The 24,528-nt window shown below is 40.9% G+C and overlaps 3 long non-coding RNA genes across 4 annotated transcripts; 2 read left to right on the plus strand and 1 right to left on the minus strand.

Annotated features, from left to right (window-relative positions):
* The first annotated feature begins 4,434 nt into the window (after positions 1-4,434).
* On the plus strand, positions 4,435-6,595 carry LOC110006681 (uncharacterized). Of its 2 annotated transcripts, none has more exons than XR_016039715.1 (2): positions 4,435-5,718; positions 6,150-6,595. It is a non-coding gene; the product is annotated as an uncharacterized LOC110006681 (long non-coding RNA). The 2 variants fall into 2 exon arrangements; XR_002279831.2 differs by having other exon boundaries at positions 4,705-5,718; positions 6,114-6,595.
* Positions 6,596-15,848: 9,253 nt separating this feature from the next.
* LOC148780964 (uncharacterized) lies at positions 15,849-23,187 on the minus strand. The gene is made up of 2 exons (XR_016039717.1): positions 21,883-23,187; positions 15,849-16,060 (listed from the first exon to the last, which is right to left on the minus strand). It is a non-coding gene; the product is annotated as an uncharacterized LOC148780964 (long non-coding RNA).
* Positions 22,149-23,480, plus strand: LOC148780965 (uncharacterized). Its single transcript, XR_016039716.1, has 2 exons — positions 22,149-22,286; positions 22,376-23,480. It is a non-coding gene; the product is annotated as an uncharacterized LOC148780965 (long non-coding RNA).
* The last annotated feature ends 1,048 nt before the right edge of the window (positions 23,481-24,528 follow it).

Here is a 24,528-nt window from a genome sequence, read left to right on the forward strand (position 1 = left end):
CATATTTGTCCCTGTGGAGTCTTTATATGTCAGTTAACCACTGAACCATCTAACACCCCAGACCCAGCAAATATGAACAATACACTACCTTGAAAAGGACCCAAAAATCCCTAACGTGGTTAACTTCCAAAATAAAAGCCTCACTCATGGTATTTGTTACCCCAGTGAGCTTTATCCGAACATAACCCCTCAGTCCTATACCTTATTAAGGAAAAAAGTTTTTTTGAAAAGAAAAGAAGCCGAGTATGATAAGCATATGAGGATCATCACGAGTAAAAGTGAGAGCTTCAAGCAGACATAACTACGAAGCTATATGTAAAATTGCCAAAAGAAAAAGAATTGGGCATGGTGAGAACCCGCAAGAGCGCCATGAATAAAAATAATAGGTGGGCATGGCCATGCAGTCATGAGTAAAAGTGTCCTAAAAATAAAAAAATTAGATAATGGAGATTCAATTAGAAAATTTTTTTACACTCTTGAATTTTTTTATGAAAAAATTTGGAACTCCAACATTATAGCACATCTAATAGACTCGTAAAAACCCTTGATAATCGAGAGTTTGTATAATGTGCATAAGATGCACTGCTATTACAGCTTGATTCTTTCAACCCTACTTTCTTATATAATATGAATGAAAGCTTGACCATTTTGATTAAAATTAGTTTGTTTCAAATCCATTTCTTTTAACTTTTTTTTTCCATGTAATAAAAAAAAACTTGAAAAATGATTTTTATTAAAATGTTGCATTAATTTGAACCACTGCAGGAACTTCAGCCACATAACCCCCGCTTTTTCTAAACTTAAAAACATATCTTTTCACTAAATAATTTTATTTTTGGTTCCAAACTTTGAACAAATTGAGGTATTTTATTAATTTGGCCGCACCAAGTGATCCGTTCCAAATCCCAAATAAGATTTTTAACATAATCAAAATAATTTTTTTAAGTAAACCACATCATAGATTCAAAATATGGAGTATTTATATGTACTTAGGCCATATGGCTTAAGTAACTTAAGTAATTAAATCATGATAACTTATTATATACCATAAAACCATTTATCCGTGTTATAGAAAGTCACATCATTCTTATCTCTCGATGTAAAATTTGACAACTTGGTGTGCCACAAAAGATTGAGAATTTTCTTAAGGTCTTATCGTATGCTTTTCCTATCACCGTGTCCTCTTGCTCAAATACAAAATTCCCTCATCTATTTCTGACCCAAAATAAGGGGAGTTTGAGTCTTTTAACCAAATAATTCAGGATGGAGTTTCCATAAGGTTGCAGCTCTATTTATTGAAGTTGGCCAGTGGCCAAAATAACCGTCCATTTATTTGAACGGTTTAGATTTAACAAACAAATAAAGAAAAAAATTGGGGCTTCCTGGTGCCCAATTATCGTAAGTATTTTCCCAGTCTCTCCATTTTCTCTCCTCTCTTCTCTGTCTAGAACAAGTCTTTTCGAGTCTCTCCATTCTCTCTCCTCTCTTCTATCTCTGGAACAAATGGTATCAAAGTTGAGAAAAACGTTCCACTTTATAACCATGTAAAAAAATTATCCCTTGGTAATTATTCTTCCCTTGAAGGTAGTTAGATGGTTAATTTTCAAAAACAAATAATTCTTCATTTACGCACCATCGAAAGAATAAAAATATTCCTCATTTGCAGGTGAAGTATAGGCTCACAAATGAAAGAATTACATGAGATCTCTGTACTGAAGTCTATCACTGGTTTGAAGCATCTGGGCTAATTTCTCTTGTTCTCTTGCTGAGAAAGTATAAAAACAAAATAAATAAGAGGGAGATAGAGGTTAATCAATTTAAAGAAGATGAAATAAACAAGAAAAAACCCTTTTTCTGAATACACAGTCTCTCTCTCAAATGGCTTTAAACAATCTTCTCCAACACATCCACCATAATCTCCAAGAAAACCAGCCAAGAAAGGCATTGCCCTAGAATCATAATCCCCTAAAAAACCAGCCAAGAAAGGCATTGCTCTAGAATCATAATACCCAAAAAAACCAACCAAAAAAGGCACATCGCATGCCCTAAATCCTCTCTATATGCAACAATCAACAAACTTTTTATTTGCATTTTCATGACCAACATCACTCATCCACTGGGAGGAAACAAGGAACACAAGGCAACACTCTCTGTCTTCTCTCTCAATCAACGGCCATGATTCTCTCTCCAAATATCCACATCCATAATTACTCTACGCCTCATTCCCTCTCCCATATAACCTCACACATCATTCCCTCCATCCCCTCTCCCATTTCTCAGACACCTCAGGCAAACCTACATTTCTCTGACAATCTCCTCCGAACCCAACTCCAATAACTACATACACGAGTAACAAACGGGCAACTGTAGATACCTTATTTCCTGCTGAGGGAATTCCTAGAAACCATAGGAACCTACTCTAGAGCCTCCCTAAAGCTATTCCAGACAAATCCTAGATTTTTTCCCCAAACACCCATTTTTTCTAGCCTAAACCACACTAGGGAGTAAACTATAGTTGTACTCCCTCATTTACCCTACTCTCATGATCTATACACCCCACCAAACACCATAATTAATTATAAATCAATTAGTTAACCCCTTACGCGCCTTCACTAGAACTCATACTCAACTAGTTAAACTCCTAAATATACTTAACTCTCTTTAAACCTTTCGAAATAAGCCTAAGCTACCCATAAACCTGCCTAACTAGGCTAACCCACCTTACCAACCTTGAAACCTACTTAATTAGGATAACCTACCCCTTAAGGACCTTATAAATTTGCGTAAACTTTAGATTACGAGCATACAAACCAAATTAGACTGTTGACCCACCATAAACTCTAGTTTGATCCATGAATAATAAAAATGTAAATTCAACTTATTTAAACTGGTCTCAATTCACTCAAATCGTCCCAATAATGCCCCATTTTTACCTAAAACAAACACCCTTTAGCCCTTAGGACGTGGGAAATAGATGGTACGAAGTTGCCACTTGTATAGGGCCCGACATTGTCGATGTACACTGCATTGCACAGAGATGGATTACTTAGATTGAGTTGTCATCTCCCAAGAACGTTTCCCCCTCTTTTCCCTATAAATAAGACCTTTTGATCCTATTTTATGACCCAATTTCCAAACACTACACTAAAACTTTTTCAATCTAAGCCCGGACCTCTACTTCCCTCAAAACCTAATTTTGACCTTGCTCTAGCCGTTAGTCTTTTAGCTCTGATTGCAACTACACCAGCATTATCTAAATTATTCAAAAACCTAAAACCAATACTCTGGCTAATCATGATTCACAAGCTTATCTTCTCCTTAACTATCACTCTGAATTTGAGTATTTATGGCTCAACTCTCCAAAAGACAATGGGAAGGGTCCCCTTACACCAACATCTCTGCCTTGAGCTGCATGTCTAAGTGGTTGTGGGCCCGACTTCTTTCATTTTTCCTCTATTTTCCTTACTTTCTCTTTGCATTTTATTTTCTTATTCTATGTTTCTAAATCACCTTTCCAAAATCCCTTGTTTTCCGTAAGATTTTTAAAATTTTATGATTTTTTGTTTTAAGGAGAATTTTAACAGGCTTGACAAGTGATCTGTGCAAATATGCCATTTTTGATTGATCTGCTCCCTCCCCCTCCGCACACGAATTTCGTTTGACTTCTGAATTCTTAAGCCTTAGAGTACACTAACCTATTATACAATAATAGCACACATAAAATCATAGTCCATACCCAAACTATAGTCCATCCTAGAAAAAAATTTTAAAAAAATTGCAATTTTTTCCTCCTCAATCGAGAAACATTCTCATCTTATTTTATTATGTTGGTATACTATTTGTGTATACTATTTGGATGTATTATGTGTGGTCCCTTCCCATTTAACCAAATCATAAGCGGCTAAGTTTTTACAACAAGTTGAAGCCTTCAACCGAACTGTAGGCCCTCTGGATGGAATCATTTCGTAAACCCCTTGGATAAGCTACTGCGTATTTTTCTGTAACAGTGAGCTCTTCTCCTAGTATTTCTTGTCCTCTACCCCATCTTGTGTCTTTAAAAATATTGATATTTGGTGCCCAAAATGTTAATCTATCAGCTTGTTTGGCGTTGTATATTGCTCACCTCTTCTCCGGCTGCCTGAAAACAATTTCTGTTGACCCCAACAAGAGACGAGAAGAGAAGAGCGAGAGGGAGAAAGTGTTGGAGAGAGGATGAGTTGGGTCCAAGCCCAGGGCTCAAGTAGTGAGCATTATTGTTGCAAGCTTGAGGTTTTGAGACCCAATTTAAAAAAGGAATGACAGCGCTAGAGAAAAAAAGAAAGGTGAAAAATGTGAGCTGAACAATGAGCTTGTCTGTCTACATCAATCATACCTGTCCAAAAAAATAAAGGGAGAGAGAGAGAGAGAGATATGGAGTTAGAGAGAAAGAAAGTTATAGTTGGGTTCAAGCTCATAGTTCGAAGGCAGCTGTTGTTGCAAACTTGAATTTTGGGGATGGACCTATCTTACCAATCTAAAAGAAAAAACAAAGAGCTGGAGAGGGAGAGGCGCGGGAGGGTAAAGTTTTAAGATAAACATGACTAAAGCCAAAAAGATTTGAGTCCCACTTGAATTTTTTTGACGCATGGTTTTGGGGGTTAAAATGATATTTTTTTAGATGATCTGGAAATTCATATGGGATTATCTAAACGTTTCTTACCTTCTATCTTGATCTTTTTCTCTTGACATCTGAAATATTGTAATTTCGGGTACATCTAAACTGGTACTTAGATATTCCATATTCTCTAGATATCCATTTTAGGAAATTAATATCCTTAGATATCCCAAATATCCAAACTCAAGAAACCCAATATTTCTCAAATATTTCCTTAATGTTCCCAAGATCCTCTATAAATACTGAATATCTCATTTTTTTGGAGCTAAATATTCCAAACTCCCAAAAAGGCAAATAAGTCTCCCAATAAAGAAACCAGATTTGCAGGTTAGGCAGTTTCTATAACCTAAAAAGGAGAAATCATGTCTCGTGACCATCTAGAAACATTCAAATTCGATCAAACCACCCCCATTACACTCACATCAACATTCCAATCAAAATTGTCAAGAAACTGGGGAGAGATGGATCAACATTGTAACATTTGGCGTGAATGGTAAAAGATCTACACTAGTTGTAGCGTAGGATACATGACATTTTTGTAGTAGTTCGAACCAACGCCTTCATGTTTTGGAGTTTATTTTTCCTATAAAAGGCATTTTTCCAATCATTTCAGTAGAGCTAGATCTGACATTAGACTCACATCGATGTTCTTATCAAAATTATCAAGAAACAGGGAAGAGATGGATGAACACCATAATATGTGGCCCGAAAGGTAAAAGATCTACTCAACAAGATGTAGTGTGGGATACAGGCATTTTTGTATTGGTTTGGACCACAACCTTCAAGTTTTGGAGTTTATTTTGCCGATAAAAGTGTCATTTTAGAAGAGCTAGATTCGAACAAAAACTCTAGACCTAATTCCAATCATAGAAATCTTGTAGCCGTCAAACCCTAGCCTTAGGCCATTCAAACCCTAGTTGTGTGACTCGGCTCTAGCCAACTTCAGAGACCAAAATTAACGTCTTCGACAATTCCTAGGCATCTCTCTTTATCCCTGGAGTTAATCAGATTATCAGGTGCGAAGATCAAGGAGTTTGGATTTCTCTTTACCATCTGGCTTCCAGGTTCTTTCTTTATCTTTTATTATTTTAATCTGTTTTACTGCTTTCATTCAATTAGTTTATTTTATTTCTTATTAAATCTGCTCTTCTTATTTTTCTTCTTTTTCTCTTTATTTTCATTGTTATTTTCCTTTATTTTCTTTTATTAGTGTCTTTATTCTTTGCTCATCTTTATTCATCTTTCCTATTTTTCTGATTTCATTTATTTTCTTTAAGTAGTTTGTTTTTATGATCCTTTTAGTTTTGTTTCTTTTGTGTTTATTTCGGATTTCACACTATCTAGGCTGGCTCGGCCGTAAATCTGCAAAGAATAGGTCTTTTAAGGTTGATTTCTTTCTAGATCTGAATTTAACGGGATACACCTCTCTCGACTCTTTTAAATAATTAAGTTTGTGCAGGGTCTTAGACATGGTCTCAGATTTGTATGCATACAGGTGTCTGGTGCCCATTGTCCAGCTTAGATTTACTGTGAAATCCAGTTATAAATACATCATTTTCGGCTCTATAGGGTCACTGGTTATGCAACCACCTTGTAGAGGCCCTCTGAGAAATCAGGAAATGTCCCAGCGCACTCCAAGGATTTGATCATTGTACTATCGGAGGTAGAGATCCCTTTCGAATGCTTTGCATACCTTACAAGGATTTAATAATTGTACAATCGGAGGTGGAGATCTTTTGTGGGTGCGGTTAAGTCTCAAAAGGGTGATCCCAGGCATTTTCTTTGTATCTTTGGCTTCACCATTGTTGATATCTTGGCTTCACACCTGGTAAATGTTTGTTTTATAAGCAGAAAAGTGCATTGAATTCTTACGAGATGTAATTTTTAAGTATTTGATGTACTTTTGTAGTTCTCAATGAAGCAGTGCAAATTTTTTCTAAATTGTACATTCTATCGTATTATTGCAACCTTCACTTATTCAAATGAATGCAAACGGGTAAGGGGTTAAATTGGGGAAAATTATTGATACCCAAAAATGAACTTTATAAATATCTTATCTATCAATATTTTTAGCATCACACTCTAGATCTCAACACTATTTTTTTTTATATTCACCCTAAATAAAAAAAGTAAACAAAATTGAGATTAAAATGCCCTTTTAAACTCTCTCTATGCCCTCACTCTCTCTCTCTTTCTACACCGTTGAAAAACATGCCTTACTTTTTTTTTTATTCTCTCACTTTCTCTCTCTCTACACATCAGAAAAACAAGACCTATTTTTTTTATTCTCACTTTCTCTCTCTACCGGCGCTCGTTCACTTTCTCTCTATCCACCATCTCTATCTCTCTTTCTCTCTCTACCCCATCCTATTTTTTTCTCTCTAAGTGCCCTCTCTCTTTCTTTCCTTGTCTTTATTTGCAGTTTCCCCCTTTTCATTGTTTCATAAATCCCTTTCTCTAATCCCTGATTTTTAAGTACAGTGAAGCTCTTAGATCCACAATTTTCATCTCTAAAACATAATTTTTTTTTTTTTAAACAAAGTGAAGCTCTTACATCCACAATTTCGATCTCCAAATCCTTCGATCCTTCTCAAATAAGCCAATTTAAGGCTTTTGTCTAAGCTCTAAGGAGACATTCTTTTAGGTTTTGTGGTTTATATAACGTTTTTAAAAATTTAATGTAATAAAAAGAGCAAGAACTTATTAAATAACACATGAGAGATATACTATTTAGGGGTTTGACAATTAAAGTAAAATGCACCTTCAAATAGTGTTGAGAAATGTGGTTTCAATACTGGAAATCTTGGTGATAGACCTAAAATATATTTACATCTTTAGTTATAAAATTTAAAGCATAAAAAATAGTGTAGATCAAGCAGATATATGAAATCTTGAAAATTGACCATTCAAAAATACGTTACAAGATACATTATTTCAAAAACTTGAAATCCACTTTTTTCTCATGTCCATGCATCATGATGTCAAATGATCAAGTTAATGATATTTTGGCATCAAAACAAGCTCTTCTAGGAAAATTTTTGAGGTGGGCTCCTCGACTCTATATAAAATTTTTCCTTTAGTATTAGGTATGTGACACATTTGTAATTATTCGATTTCATGATCATTTCTCTTTTGATGAGTATTTTAAAATTAAATAACAAAATATGTGGATAAAATATCAAATAGTTCATCTCTCATTAGTATTTTGATAAATTTCTTTAAAAAAATATATAATGTCTAAGCTCTATGAGAAAAAGTAAGAGAATATAAGAGAATGGATTTTTGAGATCCAGCTAGAAAATTTATTTCCACTCTTAATTTTTTTTTTTGACTAAATTTGGAAATCCTAGATTAGAGCACATATAATAGATTTGTAAAAACACTTGAAAATAGAATTTATATAACGTACATGAGATGCATTGTTTTCATTTCCCCGCATGAATTTCATTTCATTTCTGAATTCTTAAGCCTTAGAGTACACTATCCTAGTATATAATAACACATTAAATCATAGTCCACACCCAAACCATAGTCTTTCCTAGAAAGAAATTGCAAGTTTGGATGCTAAAAAAAAAAAAAAAAATCCACATAGAAAAAATTTGTAAGCCTTTTCCTCCTCAATTGAAAAACATTCTCGTTTTATTTTATTATGTTGGTAGACTATTTGGATGTATAACCTACGGTCCCTTTCCATTTATCCAAATCATAAGCCTTTGTTTACAACAAGCTGAAACCCTCAATTGAACTGTACACCCTTTGGACACATCAATGGACTCACTCTGTAAATCCCTCACATAAGCTACTACATATTTTCATTTAACAGTGGGATCTTCTCTTGGTGTTTCTTGATCTCTACCCAATCAATGGAATTACCCTGTAAACCCCCTGGACCCAATAATAGAATTACTCGATGTTTAGCAAGAACTTTTGAGCAAGAACTTTTGAGAGCAACCAAGACTTTCTTTCATTAAACAGGGAACCAAAATTTCAATAGAAACCGCTTCTCTACAAGAAACCAGCCTCTCAATCTACATGATGTACATCGTGGTGTTTCTATAGGAAGCTCTGCTCACTAAGGGGACGCCTTGTAGTGGTGTTTCTTTCCATAGGAAGCTCTTTTTTCTGCATGGGGTGGTCTTACCTCTCATGCACAGGAGGCTTCTGCTTCTCTCTTTTAGAGGAAGCCACATTTCCCATATAGTAACCCAAATAGGGCACACTTAACTATTTCGTCTTTCATCTCATAGATATAATGTTTAGAATCCACACCATATAGTAAACTAAAAGCTGGACTATGTGATCTAACATGGTGTATACAGTTTCTATTTTTTTTTCTCCACATCGATTAGAACACTAATAATCGTCCAATTACAGTAAATTCAACTAATAACAAATAAATAAATAAATAACATTGTAGGCACCTTATTTTGAAAACTGGTAAATTCAATAGTTTTTCTAAACCCCTAGAAAGCCTTAGGACCATACTATCCCAATAAACCCCTGGACCATAGACAACCATAGCCCATATTGCTTACCCTGTCATTCAGAATCCTGCAGAACACCCTGTTTTAGTAAAAACAAATCATTAAAAATAGCAAAACACAACGTTTTGAACCATAGAATTGGAATATGCCAATTTTGAGCAGAATTGGTAGGGACGACACCACAGGTGCCTATGAGCCCCGACAGCTCCCAAATGTTAGTTTTCGCATGTCAGCCACACTTGGACCCCTGGCCCAACTGCCCCGATTCGAGTGTGTGTCGACTATAGAGACATAAACAAGGCATGTCCCAAAGACAAGTTTTCCCTACCAAACATAGATGCCTTGATCGACAATGATGCAGGGCACAAGATGTTGTCATTTATGGCCGGTTTCTCGGGTTACAACCAGTTCCTCATGGCAGAAGAAGACCACCATCGTTTATAATGTAATAGGGAACCTACTGCAGCTGTGTCATGCCCTTTGGCCTAAAAAATGTAGGGGCAACCTATCAATGGGCATTGACTAACATTTTCCATGACTTAATGTACACCATCATGGAAGACTACATCGACGACATTCTGGTCAAATCAAAGGCTAGGTTCGGTCACCTCACTAACCTGACATTTTCTAAAGACTCAAAAACATCAACTCAAACTCAATCCACAAAAATGTGCATTTGGAGTTGAATTCGGAAAATTACTAGGCTTTATAGTAGGCCAAAGGGGCATTGAGGTGGACTCGTCCAAAATACGAGCCATCACCGAAATCCCCCATTCTTGGAATATCAAAGAAATCCATAGGCTTCAAGTTCGCTTACAAGCCATAAGGTGTTTAATCTCATAACTGGTAGAAAAGTGTGCATTCTTCAATGGGTTCCTTAAGAACGATACCCCATTCATATGGGACAATGAATGCCAAGAGGTGTTGGACCAAATCAACGAGAACCTAACTAGACCCCTGTCCAATCCAAACAAACCCTTGCTCCTATACATATATACGAAAGACAAAACCATGGGAGCAATGTTAGGACAATATAATGACCATGGAAAAGAATAAACCATGTACTACATCAACAAAACCATGGTCGACTATGAGACGAGGTACATAGATGTTGAGAAGCATTGCTTAACGATTGTATGGGCTATGCAAAAATTAAGACGCTGTCTAATCTCATACAGTCAAGCTCTTTTAAAAATAGATTCACTCAAGTACCTATTGGAAAGACCAGTCCTTAACGGATGTTTGGCGAAGTGGAGAATGTTACTGAGCAAGTTCAATTATGTCACTCAAATATTAATCAAAGGATAAGCCATTGATGACCAATTAGCTTAACACACACTGCTAGATAACACTCCCATTAACACGGATCTCCCTGATGAGGACCTCTTCACAATTGAGGACTCAACTTGGATACTATACTTCGACGGTGCAAGGCACGAATATGGGTCAGGTGTAGGGGTTATATTATGTTCACCCGAGAATATTTTAATGCTAACAATCATCAGATTGAATTTCCCATGTACCAATAACATTACTAAATACGAAGCCCTGATAGTCAGGCTCGAGAATACCGTGGAACTGAAAGTCAAGAAAATATGAGTCATTGGTGACCCCTTGCTTATAATAAAATAAGATCAGGGGATTTGGAAGCTTAAAGAAGAAAAGCTCAAACCCTATCAAGAAAAGGTGGAAAAGATGAAAAAATATTTCAAACAAATCCCCTTCCAGCACATAATTAAGGTAAAATAATCGGTTTGTCGACACCTTTGCAACCCTTGCTTCGATGGTTGACATCCCTTTAAAAGTCACCACACTGCCATTTTACATCAGGCACAAGCATGACCCTTCCCCCCCAAAAATTGAAGAGAAAATAGAACAAGAAAATGAGAACGGTGAGGAAGTGTCTTTTGTGGCCACAGATGTACTAGTCAAGGCAAAACCATGGTTCCATGATGTGCTGTCCTTGTTGAAAGATGGGTCATCCCCTGACAGAGCTACTAAAAAGGATAAGGAAGACATCTGAAGGTTTTCTATGAGTTTTCTAGTAAGAGACGACGTTCTGTTCAAGAAATCCTTTAACGACATCAGCTTGCGATGCCTTAATTAGACAGAAATTGACCAAGTGTTAATAGAATTACACAATGAAGGAGGTAACTCTGAGGTAGCTGCTTTAGCTCAGAAAATTAAGCGTCAAGGCTGTTATTGGACCACCATGGCCGAAGACTATTGGAAATTCGTTAAGAGGTGTCTCAAATGACTTTTTTATGGACACCTCATCCATGCATCGTCTGTACCACTTAACTTAACATTGTTTGTATGGTCTTTTGCCATGTGGGTTCTTGATATTATCATGATGATCTCACCAAAAGCCTCGAATGGCCATTGTTACATACTAACATCTATAGAATACTTCACAAAATGGGTAGAGGCAGCGTCATTTGAAGATCAACCTGTTGTCCGTTTCATAAAAAATAACATTGTGTCCAGATTTGGCATTATAAAGTCAATCATCACTGACAATAGAACCAACTTCAAAATGAAATAGTCACTAAGGTATGCAAAACATTTGTGATAACGCATAAATTATCCGCACCCTATTACCCTCAAGTCAACGGACAAGTAAGGGCTACAAACAAAGGACTTCTCATAATTATCAACAGAATGATAGAAGGTGGCAAAGATTGGCACGAAAAGTTAAATGACGCACTATGGGACTATCGAACAAATGAGAAGACTTCTACTGGCATGACCTCATAGTCATTAGTGCATGGTAAGGCTGCGCTACCCTTGAATTTGAGATATTGTCCCTCCGAGTGTTCATTCACAATGATTTAGATGAGGAACAATTGATCGAAGCACAAGTCGCTGCCCACGATACTCTGGATGAAAGACGACTACGAACGACAAAGAATATCATAGCTTACCATAGTAGACACGGTACTCAAGAAGATACTCTACACTCCTGGGAATCCACACCCATTAGGCAAATTAAAACCTAATTGGGAGGGACCATTTATGGTAATCTGAGTGCATGCTGGCAATTGTTATAAAATAAAAAATCAGAAGGGGTATGAACGCAACGAACCCATTAATGCAATGTATCTCATAAAATACTAGCCATAACGGGCTTAAAAAAAGGAATGACGTGGTGAAAACCTAAAAAGACACCACGAAAAAAACAACTGAAGGATGTGGCAAAATCCTGAAAAGGCCACCACGAATAAAAATAGAATCAAGAAAAGAAAATCCTTTAGAAAAGATGCCCTGATCCAAAACCTTAAATATAAACTGGTACTTTCAAGTCACAACAATACTGCATAAGCAGACCTTGAGGATGGAGACTCCTCCTTATCCTTACATGTTCCCAACAGAACCAACCTCGGGAAAGTATGGAAAGGTGACATGAATTGAAGACCCAAGAGCCTTTAACGACCCTGAGAAGAGTGTCGAGACCTCTCCAAGAAGGAAGCCTGACAAGAACCCAAAGAACTCCTCACGGTTCTGTGAAACACATAATGGGAGCTCAAAAGGCCAAGGGAAAAGTCAAGCCTCTTGGGCCCTCACGATCTCACAAGGAAATCCATTTCATCATATTTAAATAAATAAATAAATAAACAAAATGACCACCAAAGGGGCCACAGGTGGCAAAAACTATAAGGCCCGTCTCTCTTTCAAAAATGCTTTCCAAGTAATCTTTCATTTTCTCATTAAAAAAAATCATTTTCAAAATTCCTTTTCTAAAACCTAGAAAGGACTACCTACATCACTACAAAGGGTTAATTGTTAGTCATTATGGCCTTGCTCTCGAAGCCAAGTTCCTATGCCTGTTTTGAAGGCCTGAAACTAGTCAGGCGCTCCATGGTTGTATGAGTATAACTACCGACTACGTAATTTCGGAGATGGGTGAACCTCGCTGATGATGACATTGGCTAGTTTGGAAACATTCTCTCGCTCTCTCTCTCTCTCTCTCTCTCTCTCTCTCTCTTTCTCTCTCTCTCTCTCTCTCTCTCTCTCTCTCGACTGGATCTCTTGTGGCAAACCCATCCCTGTATGTGTGTATGAAGGTTCGATATCCAAAATTTTGGGACAAGTGTGTAGGAACTTTGTCAAAATTCAGTTCGAAAAGTGTGTGCAAATAAGTGTCCCTCAAATCTCGATGAATCAATTGCACACGTAAGATTTCACACATCATTCATAGATAAAAAAGCGAAAATCAAAGCCAAGTATAAATTCAAGAAAGGAAAGCGAGTGAGAGCAAGAAAGATAAACAGAAAAAAGGAGAGCAATATATATATGGAGGTCAAGATTGGTCTATACAACACAAATATATATATAAAAAATTTATCAGGCAACACTACTTGTGTCGCCCAACCCATGAGCACACCTAAGGTGTCCCCCCATTTTCCTTCAAAATATATATAAAAATAATAATTTGGGTGACATAGCTCATGTCGCCCAGCTTAGAAAGACACATGATGTGTCCTGGCCATTACCCTGCATAAAAAAATAAAATAAAATTTTTGGGCGACAATGCCTGTGTCGCCCAAGAGGACTATCCTCCCTTAAGTGGCACTACTAGTGTTGCCCAAAACGTTTTGAAAAAACAAAGCCCTTGCTCCAATTTTGGAGCCTTTCGAGGGCTGAAATAGGTTTTCTTATGGATTTTTCTTTCGAAAAAAGATTTTTTTCGAACAGTTGATTGATTTTCAACCAGTTTTCAGATGCTCTTCGGTGGCAAGAGCCTAAAATGCCAACCAATTTTGAAAAAAAAAACTCCTTGGTGGCAGGAGTCTAAATAGCTAACCACATTTCAGTTCAAAATATATAACCCCATATGATGTTAAAGGTCGGGTGTATTAAAAAAATTTCTAGCCCTGTATGACATAAAATGTCGGATGTATCCATTTAGCTCCGTATAACGTAAAAGGTCAGATGTATCCATCTAAACCCGTACAACGTTAAAGGTCGAGTGTATTAAAAAAATGTCTAGGCTCGTATGATATAAAAGGTTGGATGTATCCGTCTAGCACCGTATGACGTAAAGGGTTGACTGTATTTGTCCATCGTTGCGTGATGTTAAACTGCTTAGAGGGCTCTATGGTTGTAGGTGCTAAAACTATTAACTAAAAATTTGTTTTTCAAAATATCATTCTCTTTTTGAAATGATTCACTATATGTCTTGTGTTTCCAAAAACCTTAATTTCTTTGTTAAAATCGTAACCGGTTTAAAGGTCTTGGCTCTATTTCAAAACTCTCCTTATTTTTAAAATTTCTAAAATATATTTTAAAACAAAGGAGCTTGGACAACTATATATGATGTTTACCGCGTTGCCGCCTCATCTCTCTCTTCAGAATTGACCAGGCAAACATTTTCCTAAACAAGTAAAATCTATAAAAGACCATAGGAAACCTTAAGGAAATCAAAGAAAATGTTAGGTTCAAGAATTTAAAAGTGAAGACCTTTGAAGTTAAGTGACATGGCTAGAAAATGCAACTTGAGTTCCACGATTGCGTAAATCATCAGAACATCTCACGTCGAAAACCTTAGGATAAAAATTCTCTCACTAGGTGGGTGAGCAGGGAGCACATTGTCTTTCAAGGAAAGTTGGTGTGCCATCTAATCACATGACATCAGATAATTTAAATGTTAGCAGTGTCTACTTCTTTGACACTCACCTAACCCTCGAAGGATAGGGAGCATCAAGGAGGGGCAACTATAGTCACCTTATTTTGAAAACTAGCAAATTCAATAGTTTTTCTAAATTGTAAATAACCATAGGACCACACTATCCCAGTAAACCCCCAGACCATTGACCACCGTAGTCTATAATTCCAACCATGTGATCCAAAATCCTGTAAAATACTTTGTTTTAGTAAACAAATCAGTAAAAATAGAAAAACACCTCGTTTTGACCCAAATTTTGGCAAGCAGCATCGTAAGAGCCTGTAAATCACCCCAGAATTGGAATCTACTAATCCCGAGTAGATTTGGTCTGGGCGACACCATTGGTGCTGCACAGCCCCGACTGCCACAAAGGGGCAGTTTCCGCATGGAAACCACTCCCAGACCATTTTTGGGCGGCAGATTCATTGAATCTGGACCCTATTTGAAATAGGCAGTTACCTATTTCAGTCGATTTTCAGCCTTTAAAAGATCATTTCGGGATCATTTTTAGGGTTAGATTTAATAGATTCTATGCTTAGAGAAAACTTTGAGATTGTGAGACTTGAGAAAAACCTAGATCTAGGAACACCTTAGCATTAGGGTACCTACAACCCTTAGATTAAGAAATCCATCCAACCATGCCTAGGCTTGGTCAAAGTATGAAGAGAAACAAATAGTACACAAGACATAAACTCAACCAGTTCTAATACGGCTGAGGCCTTGAAGCCTCAGGAGCCCTAGGTCAATTGGCCCGATCTGGTATATTTTTACTCTTTCTTGCATTTCCTTTCATTTTTGTGTATTTTATTAGAACTAAATATTTATTGTATTAGTGCTTCATAATTCGGATCAATGCTGGCTCTGCCATTGATCTGAGAGTAGATTTCTCTCACTTCTGAGCACATCTGGCCTCAGATCAGAATTTGATTGCCCCCACTCTTTATCACTCTAAAAAAAATTAGTTGGTGATTTTGATCTGGCCGAATCTCATCCTGAGATCGTCCCAATATGCATCGTAAAAAAACCCAAAGTGGTTATCATTTGCTGCCAGTAATTACAATTTATTTCATTCAATGAATAAAACCAACACAATGTTTGGGGAATAAGAAAGCATAAGAAATAAAATACTAGCATAAGAAATAAAATACTGCAAACCACAAAGCAGGATGTTGGAAGATTACCTCAATTGGTCTTAGAACACCCCACATCGAGACTCCTTCCTCCAATGGTGCATGAGATCAATGGACTTTCTCACATCTGTTAAATATGAGAAAGCACTGGCTCAACCCCTTCACAAATATGAGAGCAAGAATCTTATGAAGGCCTCCATGCCTTAGATCTATTGAGTGGAGCGTACCCACCTTTACGTTCTCTTTGGGGCATACCCCTTATCTCTCCTTGGAGAGATGAGAACTTGAAGAGAGAGAGCGAGAGAGAGAGAGAGAGAGAGAGAGAGAGAAAGAAAGAAAGAAACTCCTTAAAGGTGGCATGTCACCCTAAATATCTTAGAGAGAGAGAAACTTAGGCATAGAGAACGAGAGGTGAGGAGGCCCCCTTTTATAGACTTTTTCAGGGGATAGCTACTTTTAAATAGATTTAGTCCAATTGTTCTTAGGAGTCCTATGGGGTGAGAGATTTGAGCCTTTCATTCTTAAAATCAGCCATCATCATTTAAAAGATGATGCACAACATTATCCTCCAGTTTCCTAAACCTTTATCCGATCAAAATATAAGATAAGTAAAATACTAGATACAATGCTACTGGTCAAAAACTCCTTTCTTTTTTATAACTCCTTAAGAGCACCGAACCTCTTTATTTCTCATAGAGCATATCATATTTTCAATTGTGACTTGCTCAACATGTATTTTATTTTCAAACAATATCTTAAACAATAATTTAAAATCCACAAAATTTGGGTTGCACAAAATATTAGGTGTACCATCTTTGGCCTCCCATAAAATATGGCGTGCAAAATTTTGGCTCCACAAAATGTGGCGTGCCATCATGGGGCTCTTAAGTGGGCCCACACATATACCATATAGAACCATAAAATAAGTTGACTTCTTAAAAACATTTTCAATATTTAGAATATGTGAAACAAATTCTATGTTCTCTCTAAATATTTAAATATGAAAAATTGAATCGTTTTTTTATTTTATAAATTCATTTTACAAAAATAAAATATCCAAAGAATTAGAAATTCAAAAAATCATTCTAAAAATTAATTATTAAATATAATCAAATAATTTTGATGGGAATAAGATCCTTCTAGGTCTATGAACTTTTAATTTATTTTGAACCACTCCATCGTTTACTTTGAACTATAATGCATTTTTCAAACTGACTCAACAGTTTCCTTGAACAATAGACCACTGCAGGGTTTCATAATTGGGAGACCAAAGTCAGCCAATAGGCAAGAAGACGTAATCTCGTTTTATGGATTACATGTTCTCCCTTAGAGATGAAACCATTGGTTGCAAAGACCGGATACAACCACAACTATATGGTGTATAGGGGTAATCTCTCGCTCATATGCACGCCACACCCCCAATGATCTCTCGCATTCCCACTGATATCGGGTGGTCCTAGTTTCCCTCCAGCCGGGGAGGTAGAAACCCTCTCTAGAAACACCGCTGAGGTCTAGTTCGTGACGCACGCGCGGGCCCTTGTGCTAGCGGACAGGAGGCCGACAGTGAGAGATTTTTGCGACTAGAGCGCTAATGCCCTTACGCCGCTTTGGGGGTTCGAGGACATGCTCGGGTGGATGGCCCTCTTAGAGCAATTACGTAGCCCTCCGACTGTTCGTCAGTGCGGTTTGGACGGGAACTCTCTTCAGGTTTACAACCTCTCTCCTCTCATCCTCTCTGCGCTTTTGGGGTGGGATCCGAGTGTCCCTCTTCCTTGGCCCCCCCTTTCGGAGGGGATCTGCAGGCCGCTGTAGGGGATATAGGGAAACCTAAGAGACGAGACTCACGGGTTTGCTCGTATCTGCGGGTTCGCGGGTGGACACGGCCTGTCTCACGGATGAGCGTCAGACGTCCTCCTCATGTTAATCCATGGCATGGCTATTGAACTATGCTTCACTGAATCCGGAGCTTACTGAACTTTGTTTTTCCCTTGGTTTCTTCGGCCACCTTCTTTCTCAAAGCAATAAGGGTTCTTGATCATGCCATAGCATGCCCCATAGGTCAAAATGTTGGGGCTCGCATGATCTGGAACATGTCAACATTCGAGCTCTGTCTAGTTTCAGAGGAAGGCGACATGGGTTAGCGAAGTTATTGCTGAAAACATCGTAGCAATCCCCATTTTCGGGACTGGTTTGGTGAAGCCGCACCGAGCTATGGTAAAACCCATAAGTTACGAGGCCGCACGAGCGTAGACCCCTCTAGGGAGGTCCGATAGAGCCCAAATTTGGTCTTCGGGGGTTTTTCGACGTTCTGAGCGTAATGGCAATGGTCTGGTCCCTTGTTGCAGCCACTAGCATAAGGATACAGTGAAGGGTCCTTCTTTGGTGCGAGGGAACCGCACTTAGGTCATTAGGTTGAGGCTTATTTTCGGCACAATCATGGTCTACAGGTGTTTCGTGAACTCACGAGACCAGACTATCGCTGGCTCTCTCCTTATTCACATGGGCTCATGGAAGTATGTTAAAAATGACGTACAACAACTTGCCCCACCGGATGTTGCGCTTCAAGAGAAGCGAGAAGTGCAACATTGGGAAAAATTTAACGGCGTAGCTCCTCTGACGAATTCTCGCCAACACGTGTTTATTTGGTTTCGATCAATTTCTTTTTCTTAATCACTGGCAAAGTGCAATCCTTGAGGGGTAGACCTTGTTGAGCTTTTCCCTTGACCAGGGGGCGACCAAAGTGGTTTCTAGTGGTTCGTTGAGGGTCTTTCTTCTGATCCCGGTAGAATCCAGTTTTTTTTTGTGAGATCACGCTGATATTCTGCCGTCAGCGGGCTTACAACTTCTCGATGTGAACTCCTGGTTTTCCAGCCAGTGGGGGCTTTTCTTGTGAGCTTTATCCCATTCTAACTGGGGAGGTCCTGAAGTTCCACTTGGCGGGGGCCCTTCTTGTGAGCTTTATCCCAATCCAAACAGAAATGCCAGGAGCAAACAAGGTACCTCTTGGCCCTACAGGTCCAATTGGGGGTCTCCCAAATTACCCAAACATGAAAGCAGGATGGCCTTCGAGGTGGTCCCATTTTAGGGGACTTCACATTGGATGCTTGAAGATTGGTGGAAGAGAAGAGGAGGAGAGGATTTTTTTTTGTTGCGGTAGCACTAAGGCCCTGGATAAAATCGTGGCACCGGGGCACTAAGGCTTCGGTTCCTAAAATAAGGAGGTAGCACTAAGGTGCAGGATAAAAGGGTGGCACCGGTGCACTAAGTCTCCAGTGTTGAAAATAAGGAGGTGGCACTAAGGCCCGAGATAAAAGGGTGGCACTAGGGCACTAAGGCTCCGGTGCCGAAAATAAGGAGGCAGCACTATAGTCCAAGATAAAAGGGCGGCACCAGAGCACTAAGGCTCCGGTGTTGAAAATAAGGAGGCGGCACTAAGGTCCAGGATAAAAAAAGGTGGCACTCACAGGGGCCAAAAGTTTCTCTTTGGAAGGCATAGGGGTCGGAGTTTTTCTTTTTGAAGGCACAATGGCCAGATTTTTTTTTTTTTAAGGCACTGGGGGCAGAAGTTTTTTTTTTTAAGGCATAGGGGCCAGAGTTTTTTTTTATTTGGAAGGCACTAGGGCTGGAAGTTTTTCTTTTTTGGAAGGCACTGGGTTGAGGTTTTTTTTTTTTTTTTTTGGAAGGCACAGAGGCCGAAATTTTTTTTTTGGAAGGTATTGGGGCCGGAATTTTATTTTGGAAGGCACTGGGGTAGGAATGATTTTTTGAAGGCACTGGGGCTGGAATAAGGAGGTTTGGTCTAAAGGCCGAAAGAAGGAGGCTCGGTTCAGGCGCCCTTTGTGGGTTTTCACCTAGACCGAGGAGATATGGCGTCAGCAAAGTGGTTTTTACCATATCCTTTGTTGGGGCGTTTTTACCCGTGACTACGAAGCCACGTCCACCAGTTGATTTCTTCTCTTCCTCATGGCGCCCTCTACAGGTTTTTGCCATGCCCAAATTTTTTAGGACTCTTTTACTCATGGCTTCGTGGCCATGCCCACCTATTATTTTTACTCATGGTGCCCTTTGCGGGTTTTCACCATGCCCCTAGTTTTTTTTTGTTGGGTGATTATACCCATAGCCATTTTGGCTATGTCAGGCTGAAGCACTTTTACTTTTACTAGCGATGGTTGCCATCGCGCCCGGCTTCTTTCTCTTTCTCTTTTTTTTTTTTTTGAGGGGGAGGAGGGGTCACTAGTGTAGTGAGCCTTGGCAGAGGAGTCTTGAGGGTGTGGCGCTGCCCCGGGTCGATTGTAGATGCTAGTGGCAGAGGTAGGGGGTCTTCTCCCTTTTTGGGGTATTGCCTAGAACAGTAGCTTTATTGTGACTAAGGCGGTTTGTGCTCGAGTGGGGTCGCTGATGGTGGTGTCTGCGGGAGGTGTCGAATGGTGCCCGCGGTGGTGGGATGCTGGAAGCACCAGCGGGGAGGTGGAATGATGGAGGCACCCGCGCGGGTGGTGTGAAGAAGGTACCCGCAGGGGGTGGAATCCAAAAGCTACTTACGGGGGGTGGAAAGATGGAGGCACCTGTGAGGGTTGGTGTGAAGAAGGTACCCGCGGGGGGTGGAATGATAGAGGTGCCCAAGGGGGGTGGTATGATGGAGGCACCCGTGGGGGGTGAAGTGAAGAAGGCACCCGCGGGGGGTGAGGTGAAGAAGGCACCCGCGGGGGGTTGAATGATAGAGGCACTTGCGGTGGGTGGAATGAAAAAGGTACCCACAGGTGGTGGAATGAAAGAGGCACCCGCGGAGGTTGGTGAAGTGGTGGGCTGCTCCGAAGAAAGCTTTCTTAGAGAGGCGACACTCGGTTGATGAGGCGCCTGCATGCTAGGGCCAGGTCGGGTGGAGAGTTCCACGTGGACGACGATGCCTCAACGCAAGATCCGTTTCAGTGATCTACTAATAACATCAGGCTGACAGTAGGGTGGCATGAGATTTGAGCGTGACGCTTCGTGAGCGACACCTGGTAGGTGAGTCGTGAGAAGGTTTAAATGCCAAAGTCAACGAGGTTCCATTGTGGTGACACATGGTTGAGCAGCTAAGCGGCATGCCGCTCCGGAAGCAGCAAGCTTTGATGAGACTAGGCCCTTTAAAAGGGGGTTAGGCAGGAGACCGTGAGGGCAGATTTTTGCCCTTTTTGCGACGAAACGCCTTTTCTAGATGATCCTTTGTGTGGAGGCATGGCTCTTCACCTTCGTAAGGTGATGGGCAAGAAAAAGGAGGAGCTCACACTCTTCTCCAAGGCACGCTTGAAGAGGGTGACACCCTCTCCTAAAGGAGGCCACTGTGATGAGGAGGTGGTAGAGTTCGTGGAGGGATTTACCCCAGAACGGATGTACATTTGGTTTTTCTTGCGGTTACAAATTATAACCCCAAAGTTGTAATCCTTTTGTTCATGGAATAAAACGAAGTCCTTCCTCTTTACTTCGCCCCTTTGCTTGCAGCTCCTCTCGTGTTTTTGTGTGGGCCGGTGCAGTCCTTATCCCTACTGATGATGGGGATAAGGAATGGCTGATGAAGTGCCCATTGTGCCCGTGGGGCAATCACTGGTTACTGTGTGATGGTTGGGACTCCCTTACTCGTTTTCACCCCAACCCGGGGATTATGTCATCATCGATTTTCTTAAAACCTTACTCTCTTTTTTTGGCGGGGGAGGGGTAGAGGGTCCTGCATGTGGGCGAGACATGGAATGAGATTCGCTTGCACACGAGGGAGAGTGGTGTGGGGGCGTGCCCTAGGTGCTCTGAGTGGGCCCGAGTTGCAGGCAGGCCAAGTGCAGTAGGGTTGCACGCGTGAGTGGCATTTGGATGACAATGGGCATGCCGTTTTCGACGGGCTATTTGTGCATGCAAAACAGTTAATGCTCGGCGAGAGAGGTGGCGTCAATGTTCTATGACGATTAGATTACGTACCCTTAGTGCTTCCTTGGGACTGAGCGCAATCTTTCGCACGTGTGGAATGTTGCTTCGCGTGCTGTTTGTATGACTATACCTTCGAGGCGCGTGGCGCTTGCTCGTGCAACGCTACGATTTGCACGCTGGCGGCGCCTCGGTGCTCGGCATCCAATGCTTCACTTTACGTACCGTCAACATTTTTCTGTGATTTGGGGACGGGTTGCACGTTGATTGGCTCTTCTGTTGCCGAACTTATAAAAGGAGGGGTGCTTGCTTTTCACTTTTACCTAGGTCAGCATCCTGAGTAAGAGAAAACACCATTTGTGCCTTTTGCTCAGGCCTCCTTTTCGACGTTCGCCTCCTTTCGAAGCAATAATTTTGAGCAGGGACCATGGCCGGGAGGAGTCCGCCTTCTCCTCTAGGTAATGCTGCTTTCTTGGGTCTAGGCGTGTGGCCAGTGCACCATTTTTTTTTACCTAACCCCACCCCTGTTTTCTTTTTTTTGCCGCAGCAGCTAAGCGTGTGAAATTGGAGGCCTTTCCTGTTTCAACCTCTTTTCTCACAATGAAGCCATCAATCATCGCCATAAGTGAAGGAGAAGGATTTGAGGTGGACACGGGCTCCTATCCTAGCCGTACTTGGGTCATCACAGGGGACAGGGGCGGGCTCAGCGGCCTTTCCTCTGCGGTCATTGGGTCTCAAAGAACTTATGTCAGCGACGCATGTGGGGGAGTCTTCATCCGAGAACAATACCTCCCATCCGACAACCCTAGTCCATGCGTGTAGGGGTCCCCTGGCTAATGCTCAGCCCCGTGTTTCTGTTGGCCCCATGGCTCTGGCCTCCTCAATACCCGATGTTAGGGAGTTAACCATGAGGCGTATGATCTGAGCGGGCCTCCAGGGACTGAGAGAGTGTGCCCCCCTTGACCTGAAGAGAGGAATTTAAGCTCTTAGGGTTTGCGTGGAAAGCTTAGAGACCGTGCACCCTGAAGAGGAAAGTTCTGTTCAGCTGAGGCAGTTATCTGAGGACCTCACAGGCTGGGGATCCGCAGCTATTATGAGTGGGACTGCTATGTCGTGGGCTCTAGATGCATGTATTGCTTCCTTTCAAGAGAAATTGGTGAGGGAGCACACCTGCTTGCAATTGTATGAGGAGGAAAGGGAACATCTTTCCGTCATCAATGCCCGTTCCCTCGAGGAATAGGTCAGTTACTCTCATCAGATAGAGGCGATAAGGAACGATATTTCATCCCAGCAGGCTTGCGCAGCTGACCTAGGAGTTCACCATCAGTAGAATTGGGAGGTTATGACCGAGAGGTCGCGGTGATTCAGACACCTGATGTTCGAGATAAGAAACGCCTCGGCACATCTGAAAGGATTGCAAAGAGCATCTCGCTTTTTGAGGCACATAAGCATGCGGAGCTAGACGACATGTTGGCGCTGAGGGAGAAGATGCGCTGCGCACTTGACCTCTTTTGATGGCCTCTTCCCCTTTGTCTTTCTCCGCCCCTCTTTTTTTTGTAGGGCCAGTGGCCCATCCAGACTTTGTAACACCATTTGTATGCGAATAAGACAACGGTTTTGTCTTATTCTTTTGCATTGATGCTTTTGAGGTTTATTTTTATTTTTAATTTTATTTTTTTTCCGCGTCTTTTGGTTTTTAATTCTAAGTTTTCCCCCCTTTTTTTTTTAGAGAGGGGCAGCGATTGGTGAGAATTCATACGCTCATCAGGAGGGTGTTTGTATGCCTTCTCGGGGTGTCACTGACTCCTGCAGGTGCGTGATTCTGTGTTTAGGAGGTAGTTTTAGAGTTGTACGCCCATGATTGCATTAAGGCTTGCTTAAAGTTCCGCCTTTGGGATTGATAGTAACGTGTGCCTTTAGGACCTTGCACTCGTGTAGCGAGAACCCTAAGGGGTTCTTGTGGTGATGCACCAACTTCCCTTGGCATACAGGGCCTGCCTTGGGTGAAGTTGTACAACGTAGGTCGAAGAGATGAGGGAAAAGGCTAGCAGAGTGGAGACTCAGTCTCGGGGACTTCGTCGTTCAGCTCTTCGTGGAGGGTGATCATGGGGCAGGCTTCGGGTGCTCTAAAAGCTTTTCCAAGGTCCTCTAAATTGATCTGCCCTTTTCGGACCAGTGCTTTGATGTAGTTTCTCAACTGGAGGCGATCTCCAATGGGGTGTCCCAAAATCCAATGGAAAGCACAGTAGTTGGGATGATCAACCCATTTTGCGTGGTTGGGTCGCTTGCTGGGAGGGAGGACCACCATGTCCTGCTCAATCAGCATTCCCAAGAGGGTCGGCACCCACGATCTGCGGATGGTGCGTTGTCGCCGGAACCCCTGCTTAGACCCTTCGGCCCGCTAATTGCTTCCGATGGGGGCACCCTACTGTAGTCCCAACTTAAGGGCGGCTATTGTCTCTCTGGCCCTAGACTTCGCGGCCATGAGGCCTGAGAGGCATCCAACGCAGGCAAAGGGACTACCTTAGGCTGGGTTCGGGAGATCGTTGGCATCGTCGCACTGATTATGTTTGTCGACTGATCAGTGCAGGGGTTGATTTGGCTGCCCCATGGTTGGACCGCTTCCAAGCTTCGGTTCGGATCCGTGGAGGTGGAGGACACCGCCTCCGTTGCGTGGAAGTGAAGCTCCATTTTCGCAGC

This window comes from Amborella trichopoda, chromosome 8 (assembly GCF_054954075.1).
Source record: "Amborella trichopoda isolate Santa Cruz 75 chromosome 8, AtrichopodaSantaCruz75HAP2 v2.0, whole genome shotgun sequence".
Taxonomy (NCBI): Eukaryota; Viridiplantae; Streptophyta; class Magnoliopsida; order Amborellales; family Amborellaceae; genus Amborella; species Amborella trichopoda.